This window comes from Trichosurus vulpecula, chromosome 1, assembly GCF_011100635.1.
Source record: "Trichosurus vulpecula isolate mTriVul1 chromosome 1, mTriVul1.pri, whole genome shotgun sequence".
In the NCBI taxonomy this organism is placed as follows: Eukaryota; Metazoa; Chordata; class Mammalia; order Diprotodontia; family Phalangeridae; genus Trichosurus; species Trichosurus vulpecula.
Window position 1 is genome coordinate 311,428,195 of NC_050573.1, and position 12,602 is coordinate 311,440,796.

A 12,602-nucleotide genomic window follows, 5' to 3' on the forward strand; every position below is an offset into this window, starting at 1 on the left:
TAATTTTGCATTTACTGTTATAAAGACTAGTTTTAAGACTAGTAATCAAATACAGACTTATGAGAATGGTAATGAGGCTACATAACAAAATGGAAATAATCTCCCAAATATACACAGTGCCAAATGAATATGTACCAGGGATGTGTGTATCCTGCTACTGCAGCTGCATTTATGATGGGTTACCCAATGCTCACAGCATATTGTCAATAAGGCATTTGAAGTATTTGTAAAGGTCTCAATTTTTCATAATTGCTCTTTCTGCTGTTTGTTATCAGATATGAATAGAAATGTTGTGAGGTTCAAAAGAGACAACAGATATAAGCACTTTGGAAACTTAATGTTATGTAAATGTCAGTTATTATTATTATTACAACTACTAATTAGTAATATTCATTATTGTTATTTTATAGGTACCAGGTCTTCATTCTTGTAATGACTTCATTCCCTGAGCCTTCTACTACCCTTCTACTGAACTCAAATGATGTTTATAGAACAATACAGGGGTGTGCTGATAAATACTTAACAATCAGCCTCTCTGGGAATAAAACATACACATGTATACTTTTCAGCTTAGTCTGCATTATTAACACTGTATCAAGTCTAAATAATCAATAAATCAGTAAATCAAGCCCTAATTTGGATATGTAAGTGCTCACGCTGAAAATTTAACAATGAACTCTACCAAGACTGTTAGAAGTGGCTCTAATACATTTCTTGCCAGGACAGCTATTTAAGAAACATTGATGATGTATGAATGATTTCAGACCAAGAATAATTATGGTGCACACATTTTTATATTTGAATTACATATATCTCTACATTCTTAGAGTTTTGTTTTGTTTTTTCCTTAGGGGCCATGGTCCCATTGCTGTTGGTATTCCATTTAATGATACAGATAACAACACATCCATGTTTCCTTATTCTATGAGTCACTCCTTGGTGTCCTACCCTAAATCTACCCCCAGAGATTCCATCCAAGATGCTAGGAGTCTTCCACTAGATTCCCTGATATGGTGAGAATTAATCATCTCTTATTCTTTCCAGGTGACCCTCTCATCTCATTTCCTAGATAAACCCTACTGTGATGACATCTTTTATGCTTATATCCATCATACTTCTTCACTGGTAGTATTTTGTAGACTTTTGGTGCATTATAGAATAATATTAATAATCTCATATATAAAAAGTGTCTAAGAAGAAGTTTGGTGCAATACAGTTGACGAAACACTGGTCTTGAGTCCCAACCCATCACACTTACAATAGCCAAGTGACCTCAGATAAGTCATTTAAATTCTTTGAGCTTTAGCTTCCTCATCTGTAAAATGAACTACATAGCTCACTGGGTTGTTGTGGGAATTAAAAGGTTTAAAAAAGATTTTTGAAGTTTGTTGCCAAACTTAAAGTACTATGTGAATGTGTTGTTATTACATGAAATAATGTTCTCCTTGTATAGATATATTTATATTTTTCCAAGTATTTTAACATGTATATATGCACATATGTATATGTATAGGCACATATTTTCATATATATGTATCATTTGAATCTTATCACATCTTAGGAGGAAAGTAAGAAAATCTTAATATCCCCTCTATATAAATGAGACAATTAAACTGCAGAGAGGGCAAGTGATTTGTCCAAGGTAACAGAGGAAGTTATTCCTTAATATCCCATTAGAACTAAGGTCTATTAATTTCAGGTCTATTCATTTTTTAAAAATTCCCAGCTATTCACAGGAGGAAAATATATTTATATTTTATAATAAATACATTTAATTTTTGTTTGTTAAGATCCTACTTAGTGCACGATAATTTGTTAGGGGATGAAGATACAAAGATATTCAGGATGTCCCAAAAGTTTTAGTGTAACTTTAAGCATGCTTAAAAACTGGGTCTTTTGGGACATACTGTATGAAACACCCTCTTTTTTACTTCTTTATCCTTTTCTTTTTTTTTCATTTAATTTTTTTCTCAATTACATGTAAACAAAAATTTTTTCATTCATTTTTTAAAAAATGTTAAGCTCTAACTTCCTTTTCTCTCTCCCTTGTCTTTCCACCCTCCCTGAGATGGCAGGCAATTAGATATAGATTTATACATGTGCAGTCATGGAAAAATATTTCCCTTTTACCCATGTTGCAGAAGAAAATGCAGACCAAAAGGTCACTAAGAATAATGTATGCTTCAGTCTCCGTTCAGACTCCATCAGTTCTTTCTCTGGATGCAGATAGCATTTTTCATCATACGTCCTTCAGAATTGTTTTGACTCACTGTATAGCTGAGAATAGCTGAGTCATTCATGGTTGAACATTGTACAATATTGCTCTTGTGGTGTACAGTGGTCTCCTGGTTCTGCTTATTTTACTTTGAATCAGTTTGAAAATATACTGTTTGTCATTACTTATAGCAAAGTAGCATTCCATCACAATTATATACCACAACTTATTCAACCATTCCCCAATTCATGGGCATCCCCTCAATTTCCAGTTCTTTGCCACCACAAAAAGAGCTGCTATAAATATTTTTGTACATACAGGTCCTCCCATTTCTTTGATCTTTCTAGGATACAAACCTATTGATGGTATTGATGGGTCATGGGGTATTTACAATTTTATAACCTATTGGACATAGTTCCAAATTGTGTTCCAGAATAACTGGATTATTTCACAACTCCACCAACAATGCCTTAGTGTCCCAATTTTTCCACATCTTCTCTTACATTTGTCATTTTCCTTTTCTATCATATTAGCCATTCTGACAGGTATAATGTGGTACCTCTGAGTTGTTTTAATTTGCATTTCTCTAATGAATAGTGTTTCAGAGCATTTTAAAAATATATAACTTTATGCTTTTAGGGCACAGTGGATAGAGTGGTGGCCTAGAGTTAGGAAGAGTCATCTTTGTGAATTCAAATATGGCCTCAGACATTCTAGCCATGTGACCCTGGGCAAGTCACCTAATCATGTTTTCTTCTGTTTCTTCGCCTGTAAAATGAGCTAGAAAAGGGTATGACAAACCACTCTAGTATTTTTGCCAAGGAAACCTCAAATGGGATGATGCAGAGTCAGACACGACTGAAATGAATGACTAACATAGATAATTTTGATTTCTTTGTCTGAAAGCTGCCTGTTCATATCCTTTGACCATTTATCGAGGAATGACTTGCATTCTTTTAAATTTGACTTAGTTCTCTATATACTTGAGAAATGAGGCCTTTATCAGAGAAACTTGTATTTCCCACCCAGTTTCCCACTTGTCTTTTAATCTTGGCTGCACTGATTATGTTTATGAAAAAAAATAATTTGATGCAATCAAAATTATCCATTTTACATCATTTAATGTGCTCTATCTCATATTGGTCATAAATTCTTCCTTTGTCCATAAATCTGACAGGTAAAATAGTCTATGGCCCCCCAATTTGCTTATGATATCACTCTTTATGTCTAAATCATTAACCAAATTTGATTTTATCTCAATATACAGTATGGTCTGGTGGACTATACCTAGTTTCTACCAAACAACTTTCCAGTTTTTTGCAGGGATTTTTGAAAAATAGTGAATTCTTTTCTCAAAATCTTGGATCTTTGAGTTTGTCAAACACTAGATTACTATGATCATTCACTACTGTTTATTGTGTACCTAATCTATTCCAATGATCCACCAGTCTATTTCTTAGTCTATATTAGATTGTTTTGTTGATGACTGCTTTGCTAGAAAAAAAAATAAAAAAAAATATTTTAGCCAGATGAGAGATGGGACCTTGGTCATTTTAGTCAGATGAGTATTTTAAATTTGATTTCTGTATATGTGTATGTGTCTCTGTGCACACACATACACACATGAATATATACATGCATACATGTATGTGCATGTATATATGTATGTTTAAATGTACACGTATACATATATGCACATACACACACATATAAAATTGCCCTCTTTAAGGGAAAGGATATTTAGAGAAAACACCTGAGACGTAGGTGAGGAGAGAACAATCAGCTCCCCAGCCCCCCAGCTCCCCAACTCCCCATCCTTTGTAAGTAGAATTTATAATGCTTTTAAAAATTGGAGGGAGGGAAGGAGGAAGGGAGAGAGAGAGAAAGAGAGAGAGAGAGAGAGAGAGAAAGAGAGAGAGAGAGAGAGAGAGAGAGAGAGAGAGAGAGAGAGAGAGAGAGAGAGAGTCTTTCTCCTCTCCCTTTCTGACTGTGGCCAAAGTTGGAGAAGTAGATGAGAGGAAGAGAGAGAAGGGAAATATTAGAAACCAGTGGAATCAGGTGTAGTCTGGGATGTGGTTGGAAGATTAATTAAGGAAAAAGAAATTGTAACTTCATTTCAAAGCCAATACAGGCAATTTTATAAAGTAAGGAGATATTTGATAATCAAGGTGTTGCTAAGTGAGATAATTAAAATCTGTTATATACTACCACTTTTAAATCTTTTACAGTGGATTAGCTAGAAACAGTAAATCCCATAATACAAAATACTTGGAATAATTAGCACTTGTGTAAAACATAATACTAAATAACTGAAATTATAAATTAAGGTTGGGTATGATATTATTTGGAAGATAGATCCAAATATAATTGAATTTATTTTGGTCTCATTTTAAGTGAAATTTGTTATTATTCTTATTACTATTATTATTATTATTATTATTATTATTATTATTATTATACTATATGAGGAAACATGTTAGCTGTGTGGATTTAAGCCAAGTTAACCCAGTTCTGTGATTTGTAATTTGTGAAAGAAAAGTGTCTAACATTAATTTGATAATTTCTTGTATTATGAATATTGTTAGAAATGTGAAATCTTTTTTAATTCTTTTGGGTTATGGATTTAATTGCTAAAAGGCAGACATAAAATAATAATAAAATAAAAATTAGAAGCAGATTAGTAAGAGGAACTACCTATATGCTCAAGTTGTTTAAGTGCAGTGATATGACTCCAATTAATAACTAGAAATTTCAAAGGAAAAGATTTTCAGAAATCAGTCTGTAATAAGCTTTAGTCCAAGACTAAAGTTAGATAATCATCTGGTTACACATGTCCACCCACTTTTCAGGATAAATCTGTAGGAAGGCCTTATTAAATCTAACATTATATAAATATTATATATGGTACTGATATTGGCTACTGCCATTTGTGATGAAATCATGAAATCTTACATCTTTCCTTATACTTTTCAATTGTGTAATTACTATTTAATTCAACTCTGTAACTCCAGGCTGTGAAAGCTCTTAAGGTTTCTACCTGGGGAAAATGGCCACACCCTGCCAGCATTAAATCAAATGCCTTAGGTCTGTTTGCCTGGGCTTACAAAGCAGCAGTACAATTTAGCACCTTGGGATATTTTAGCCCAGTACTTTTTAAGCTAATCTGATGAAAAGAGATGTGCTTTCAAACTCTTTGTAAAACTTCAAATGTATTTCTTATAGGCAAAGAAGAAACTAAAATATCACTTTTTGCAGATGATATGATGATTTACTTAGAGAATCCTAGAGAATCAAGTAAAAAACTACTTGAAATAATAAACAACTTTAGCAAAGTTGCAGAATATAAAATAAACCCTACATAAATCCTTGGAATTCCTATACATTACTAACAAAGCCCAACACCAAAAGATACAAAGAGAAATTCCATTTAAACCTACTTTAGACACTATAAAATATTTGGGAGTCTATGTGCCAAGACAAACCCAGGGCCTCTATGAACATAATTACTAAACACTTTTCACGTGAATAAAGTGAGATCTAAATAAATGGAAAAATAACAGTTGGTCATGGATAGGCTGAGCTAATATAATAAAAATGACAATTTTACCTAAATTAATTTATTTATTTAGTGCCATACCAGTTGAACTACCAAAAATTATTTTACAGAGCTGGATAAAATAATTACAAAATTCACATGGAAGAACAAGAGGTCTAGAATATTTAGGGAATTAATGAAAAGAAATGCTAGGGAAGGTGGCCTAGCCATAACAGATATTATCTAATTCCTTCAATTTCTTGTTCTTCTCTTATTGCTCCAGCTAACATTTCTAGTACCAAATTGAATAATAGGGGTGATAATGGACATCCTTGTTTCACCCCTGATATTATTGGGAATGCATCTGGCTTATCCCCATTAAAAATAATGCTTGTTGATGGTTTTAGGTAGATGCTATTTATAATTTTAAGGAAGGCTCCACTTATTCTTATGCTTTCTAGTATTTTTTAATAGGAATGGGTATTATATTTTGTTGAAGGCTTTTTCTGCATCTATTGAGATGATCATGTGTTTTCTGCGAGTTTTGCTCTTGCTATGATCAATTATGCTGATAGTTTTCCTAATATTGAACCAACCTTGCATCCCTGGAATATGCTGATAGTTTTCCTAATATTGAACCAACCTTGCATCCTTGGAATAAATCCTGCCTGGTAGTAGTGTATTATTCTCATGATAAGTTGTTGCAATCTTTTTTCTAATATTTTATTTAAATTTTTTGCCTCAAAATTCATTAGGGAAATTGGTCTATAATTTTCTTTCTCTGTTTTGACTCTTCCTAGTTTGGGTATTAGTGCCATATTTGTGTCATAAAAAGAATTTGGTAGGACTCCTTCTTCACCTATTTTCCCAAATAGTCTATAAAGTATAAGAATTAATTGTTCTTTAAAGGTTTGATAGAATTCACATGTAAAACCATCTGGTCATGGAGATTTTTTCCCAGGGAATTCATTGATGGCTTGCTCAATTTCTTTTTCTGAGATGGGTTTATTTAAGTATTTTACTTCCTCTTTTCTGTTAACCTGGGCAATTTATCTTTTTCTTAAGTATTCATCCATATCCCTAAGGGTGTCAAATTTATGGGCATACAATTGGGCAAAATAATTCCTTTGTATTGTTTTAATTTCCTCTTGTTTGGAGGTGAATTCACCCTTTTCATTTTTGATACTGGTAATTTGATTTTCTTCTTTCTTTTTTTTCAATCAAAGTGACCAAATGTTTATCAATTTTATTGTTTTTTTTCATAAAACCACCTCTGTTTCATTTATTAATTTAATAGTTTTCTTGATTTCAATTTTATTAATCTCTCCTTTGATATTTAGTATTTCTAATTTGGTATTTAATTGGGGATTTTCAATTTATTCTTTTTCTAGCTTTTTCAGTTGCATGCCCAATTCATTGATCTCCTTTTTCTCTACTTTATTCATGTAAGCATTTAGAGATACTAAACTTCCCTTAAGAGCTGCTTTTGCTGCATCCCATAAGTTTTGGTATGTTGTCTCATTATTGTCATTCTCTTGAATGAAGTTATTATTTTTTTCTATGATTTGTTCTTTGGTCCACTCATTCTTTAGAATTAGATTTAGTTTCCAATTAATTTTTAGTTTATTTTTCCATGGTTCTTTAATATGAATAATTTTTCTTGCATCATGATCTGAAAAGGATGCTTTGACTACTTCTGCCTTTCTGCACTGGATAGTGAGGTTTTTATGCCCTAGTACAAGGTCAGTTTTTGAGTGTGTGCCATGTACTGTTCGAGAAAAATGTATATTCCTTTTTATCCCAATTCAGTTTTCTCCAGAGGCCTATCGTATATCCCTTTTCTAAAATTCTATTCATCTCCTTAACTTCTTTCTTGTTTATTTTGAGGTTAGATTTATCAAGTTCAGAGAGGGGGAGGTTGAAGTCTCCCATTATTATAGTTTTGCTGTCTGTTTCTTCCTGTAACTCACTTAACCTCTCCTCTAAGAATTTGCATGCCATACCATTTGGTGCATATATGTTAAACAATGGTATTGCTTCATTGTTTATAGTGTCTTTTAGCAGGATATAGTTTCCTTCCTTATCTCTTTGGATTAGATGTATCTTTGCTTTTGTTTTGTCTGAGATTACGATGGCTACCCCTGCTTTTTTTTACTTTAGCTGAAGCACAATGAATTCTACTCCAGCCTTTCACCTTTACCCCATGTGTATCCCCCTGTTTCAAATGTGTTTCTTGTAAACAGCATATGGCAGGATTATGGTTTTTAATCCATTCAGCTATCCACTTTTGTTTTATCGCGGAGTTCATCCCATTCACATTCCCAGTTATGATTACTATCTGTCTCTTTTTCTCCATCCTATTTCCCCCGTTTATGTTTTTATTTCTCCCTTTTCCTTTCCACTCCTCAAAAAAATTTTGCTTTTGACCGCTGCCTTCCTCAGTTTACCCTCCCTGTTGATTCCCCTCCCTTATCTTACCATTTTCTCCTTGCTACTTCTCCCCTCCCTTCTGACCTCTCCCCTCCCTTTTCTTTCCCCTTTCCCCTCCTACTGCCTGTAGGGCAACTTTGATTTCTATATGTATCAGTTTATGTTATTCCCTTCTTGAACTAAATCCAATGACAGTAAAGCTCAAATACTGCCCTTCTCTCTCCCTTCTTTCCCTCTACTATAATATGTTTTTGTGCCTCTTCATGTGATATAATTTGCCCATTTCTATTGCCTATTACCTCTTCTCCCAGAACCATCCCTTTATATCTCTTAATTATATACTTTTAACATTATATTGGTTATTTTATACTGATACCCACAGTCTATGACTATCCCTTTACATTGTCATAATAACTGTACTATACTCAAGATTGACATATATATAATATATTCATATATATGTATATATATGTATGTATGTATGTAAAACATATATAAAACAAAACAATCCTATATATGGATGTAACTAATTGAATTTATTTATTAACTAGGGGTCCCCCCCCACCGTTACCTTTTTCTGTGTCTCTTGAGTTTTGTATTTGGAGATCAAATTTGCCATTGAGCTCTGGCCTTTTCATCAGGAAGGTCTGTTATTCCCTTATTTCATTGAATGTCCATCTCCTTGCCTGCAAAATTATGCTCAATTTTTCTGGGTAGTTGATCCTTGATTGTAGTCCTAGCCCCTTTATCTTAAGGAATGTCTTATTCCAATCCCTCCAATCTTTTAATGTAGAAGCTGCAAGGTCCTGTGTGATCTTGACTGTAGTTTCACAATATTTGAATTGTTTCTTTCTAGTTGCTTACAGTATTTTCTCCTTGACCTGTTAATTCTGGAATTTGGCCACAATTTTCCTTCGAGGTTTCCATTTGGGATCTCTTTAATGGGGTGATAGGTGGATTCTTTCGATGACAATTTTACCCTCTGGTTCTAGGACCTCTGGGTAGTTTTCCTTAAGGATTTCATGGAAGATACTGTCCAGGCTTTTTTTTTTCATCATAGCTTTCAGATAGACCAATAATTCCTAGATTGTCTCTCCTGGACCTATTTTCCAGGTCAGTTGTTTTTTAATCAGATATTTCTTCTATTTTTCATTCTTTAGATTTTGTTTGACTGATTCTTGATGTCTCATAGAGTTATGAGCTTCTACTTGCCCAATTCTAATTTTTAATGTTTTGTTTTCTTCCTTTATCTTCTCTTTCTCTTTTTCCACTGGGCTGATTTTACTTTTCAATGAGATGTTTTCTCCATTTATATTCTGATTCTCCTTAACCATTTTACCAATTTTACTTTTTAAAGATTTGTTTTCCTCCATGAATTTTTTTTCCATTTTTTCTTTTACCTCCCTAATTTGGTTTTTAAAGTCCTCCTTGAGTTCTTCCAGGAATGCTTTTTGGTCTGGAGACCAGTTTACTTTCCCTTTTGAGGTTTCAGATATGGGTATAATGTCCATGCTGTCCTCTTCTGAATTGGCATTTTGATCTTCCCTGTCTCCATAATACGAATCAATTGTCTCTGGCTTTTTAGCGTGTTTTTTCATGGTGTTTTTTTTCTTCCTGGCTTCTAAAGTGGATCTCTGTTTCTCAGGCTCAGGGGGGCTCTTTCCCAAGTTTCTTGTGTTGGAAACTGTGGGCTTGTTCATTGGTTTTATGTTCTATGGCTTGTGGTTTTGTGAGGTGCGGGAGTGGGGTGGTCTGGCTGCTGAGAGTCTCCTCTTCCTCAGGACTGTTCTAGAGCAGGGGTGGTCTCAGCTGTTGTCTGACCCTGGCTGTGCAAAGCCATGTCTGGCATCCCAGCATTGACATTAGTTAGCTCCACCCCTGTGTCTCAGTTACTTTTGTTGTTCTGCTGAGGTGAGGGCTGGTGGAACACCTCTCTTCCCACACTAGTCTCCTTCTGCGACCACAGGAAGGGTCCTCTCCCCAACTTTTCTTGCTACTGAAGCCCCCGCTTCTGGCTCCTCTGTTTCTCCTGAGGTAGTATTATCTGGGTTTATTCAATAGAGGGATGAGAGCTGTTTAACCTGGACATCATGGTTCCTGGAAGTTCAAGAAGGTGAGTTTCAACCCTTTAGACTGTGGGTTGGTGGCTGCTGGGCTAGCTGCTCCCATGGCCACAGACTTGATGCTCCAACAGACTGTGGTCCTGGGCTGAGAGGCCTGGGGCTCGATTGCAGCCATAGCCAGTACTTCTGCCCTGGACCTGTTCCTGCTCCGGTGTTGAGCTCACCCAGAGACCTCCCCAGACTGATGCACTGGCTGCATTCCTCTGCTGTTCCAGGTTGGTTTAGTCTGGTGCCCTTGCACATGCCTGGTGTTCCTACCCCTCTCAGTCTACTAGCAGCTTCTAACTCTCTCAAATCTGCTCAGGTTTACTTTTTTAGACGTATCTGACAGAATTTGTGAGAGAGCTCTGGTAGTTCCTTCCTTTCACAGTGCCATCTTGGCTCTGCCCCAGCTTTCCTATTTCAGTCCCATGCAATATAATATAAAGATCTACTTTCATACTGATGTGGTCTTTCAACAATATGTAAACATTACTTTGCCACAAAGACATCTCAGGAAATGTGAACAATAATAATATCCATATAATGAAATTTCTATTATTTGATATAGAGAAAAGTTTATTATAAAGTATCCTCTCCAAGGTAGGATAGTTCTATTCTATTCTATTGAATGAACCCCTATTAATTACCCACTATGTTCAAAGACTGAGCTTGGCCCTAGGGATGCAAAGATGAACATGAAATGTACTCTGCCACCAAGGAGTTTACATTCTATAGCATATATGTATCAATTAATTAAATATGAAATAATTTAAGGGGGAATAGAGCTCTAACAACTGGAGAGATCTGGAAAGGCTTTGCCTTGGGGATATTACATGAACTGAGTCTTGGAGGAAGCTGGGGGGGTCTATGATATTGAGGGAGTACATTCCAGGCGTGGGGGGTGGTTTATGACCAAGCACAAGACCTGGAGAACATACAGTTATAATATTTCATTATAATGGAACTTTGATGCATGAAGTGATTCAAAAGCATGGACTTGTAATATAGTAAAGTAACAGTATATCATTTTATCATACATTGCTTTAATTTCTTTAAAGAAGCTCAGCGTCCCTTTTGTATGGATTCTCACAATTGTCATTCAAATAATAAATTACTTTGCTCACCTCTAGTCAGTCCCCTCATTGTCCCCTATATATACTATACTCATGAATAGAGGAAAAATGAGATAACAAAAAAAATGACCTAGATAGCCTGTTTTTAAGTCCTGGTTTGAACCATGTTTGGGTTGTCACTATGAGCCAGACACTTAAGTGTCTTAGTTTCAGTGTTTCCTTTGTAAATCAAGAAATAATAATGTTCACTCTACCTACTTTACAGGAGTTTGAGGAGAGAATTATTTAAATTGTAGTGTGAAAATTATCCTAAGCTACTCTGGACTCTGTGTCTTTGCTTATACCATCATCCATGTCCTTTGCCTCATCACATACCTGTCATGTTCTATTCTCTCTTACAACATAAATCCTACCCATCTCTCCAGGTCCAGCTCAAGTCTGATTTCCTCTATGCTGCCTTTTCTGTCTATGCTAGATGTTACTTATTTCCCTTTATTTCAATAGCATGCCAATTAATTCTTCTCTCCTTGTCTTATATAAACACTTTATCTATTTACATGAATAATATATGGGCTTGAGGACCTGGGCCATTCCTTGTACTTGTTTTGTATACCTACTTTAGTAGTCCTACCAAGGTGGTTGGCATGTAATAGGTGCTTAGCAAATACTTGTGGCTAATTAAGTTGGGCATTTTTATAGACTGAACTATTCCTTTAATTAATTACTGAATGCTATTTATACATAGAGGAAGAGGCCACCATGTGGCCTTTTGCCCTCCTGGTCAATCCTTTCCATTGGCCTCTTTTCATGCCTAGAAAAGCACCATAAAGAAATGCCCTTAAGTTAAGGCAATTTGTCCTTCTGAGTACCCTTTTAAAATGTGAATACTTCTGGAGAATTATCATACCATTATCAACCAGAAGTATTAATCTTAATAGCTATCTAGTTATTATATAGCACTTTTAAGTTTACAAAGCATTTTACATATGCTATCTCACTTAATTATCACAACAATCTTGTGAAGTAGGGGAAATTATTATCTGCCACTTTACAGATGGAACCTTACCTTTAAGTGACTCACCCAGGGTCACCCAGCTATTGAGTTTCTGAGTCTCGGGTATTCATTACTCAAAGTCCCAACACTCTGTGGACTGTGCTACCTCACTGTCTTTAATTCTTGCTCTCAGGTAGTTTATCACATTGTTTTCCAATGGTTTCAGAATCTGAGACTGAGTAAAGGACAG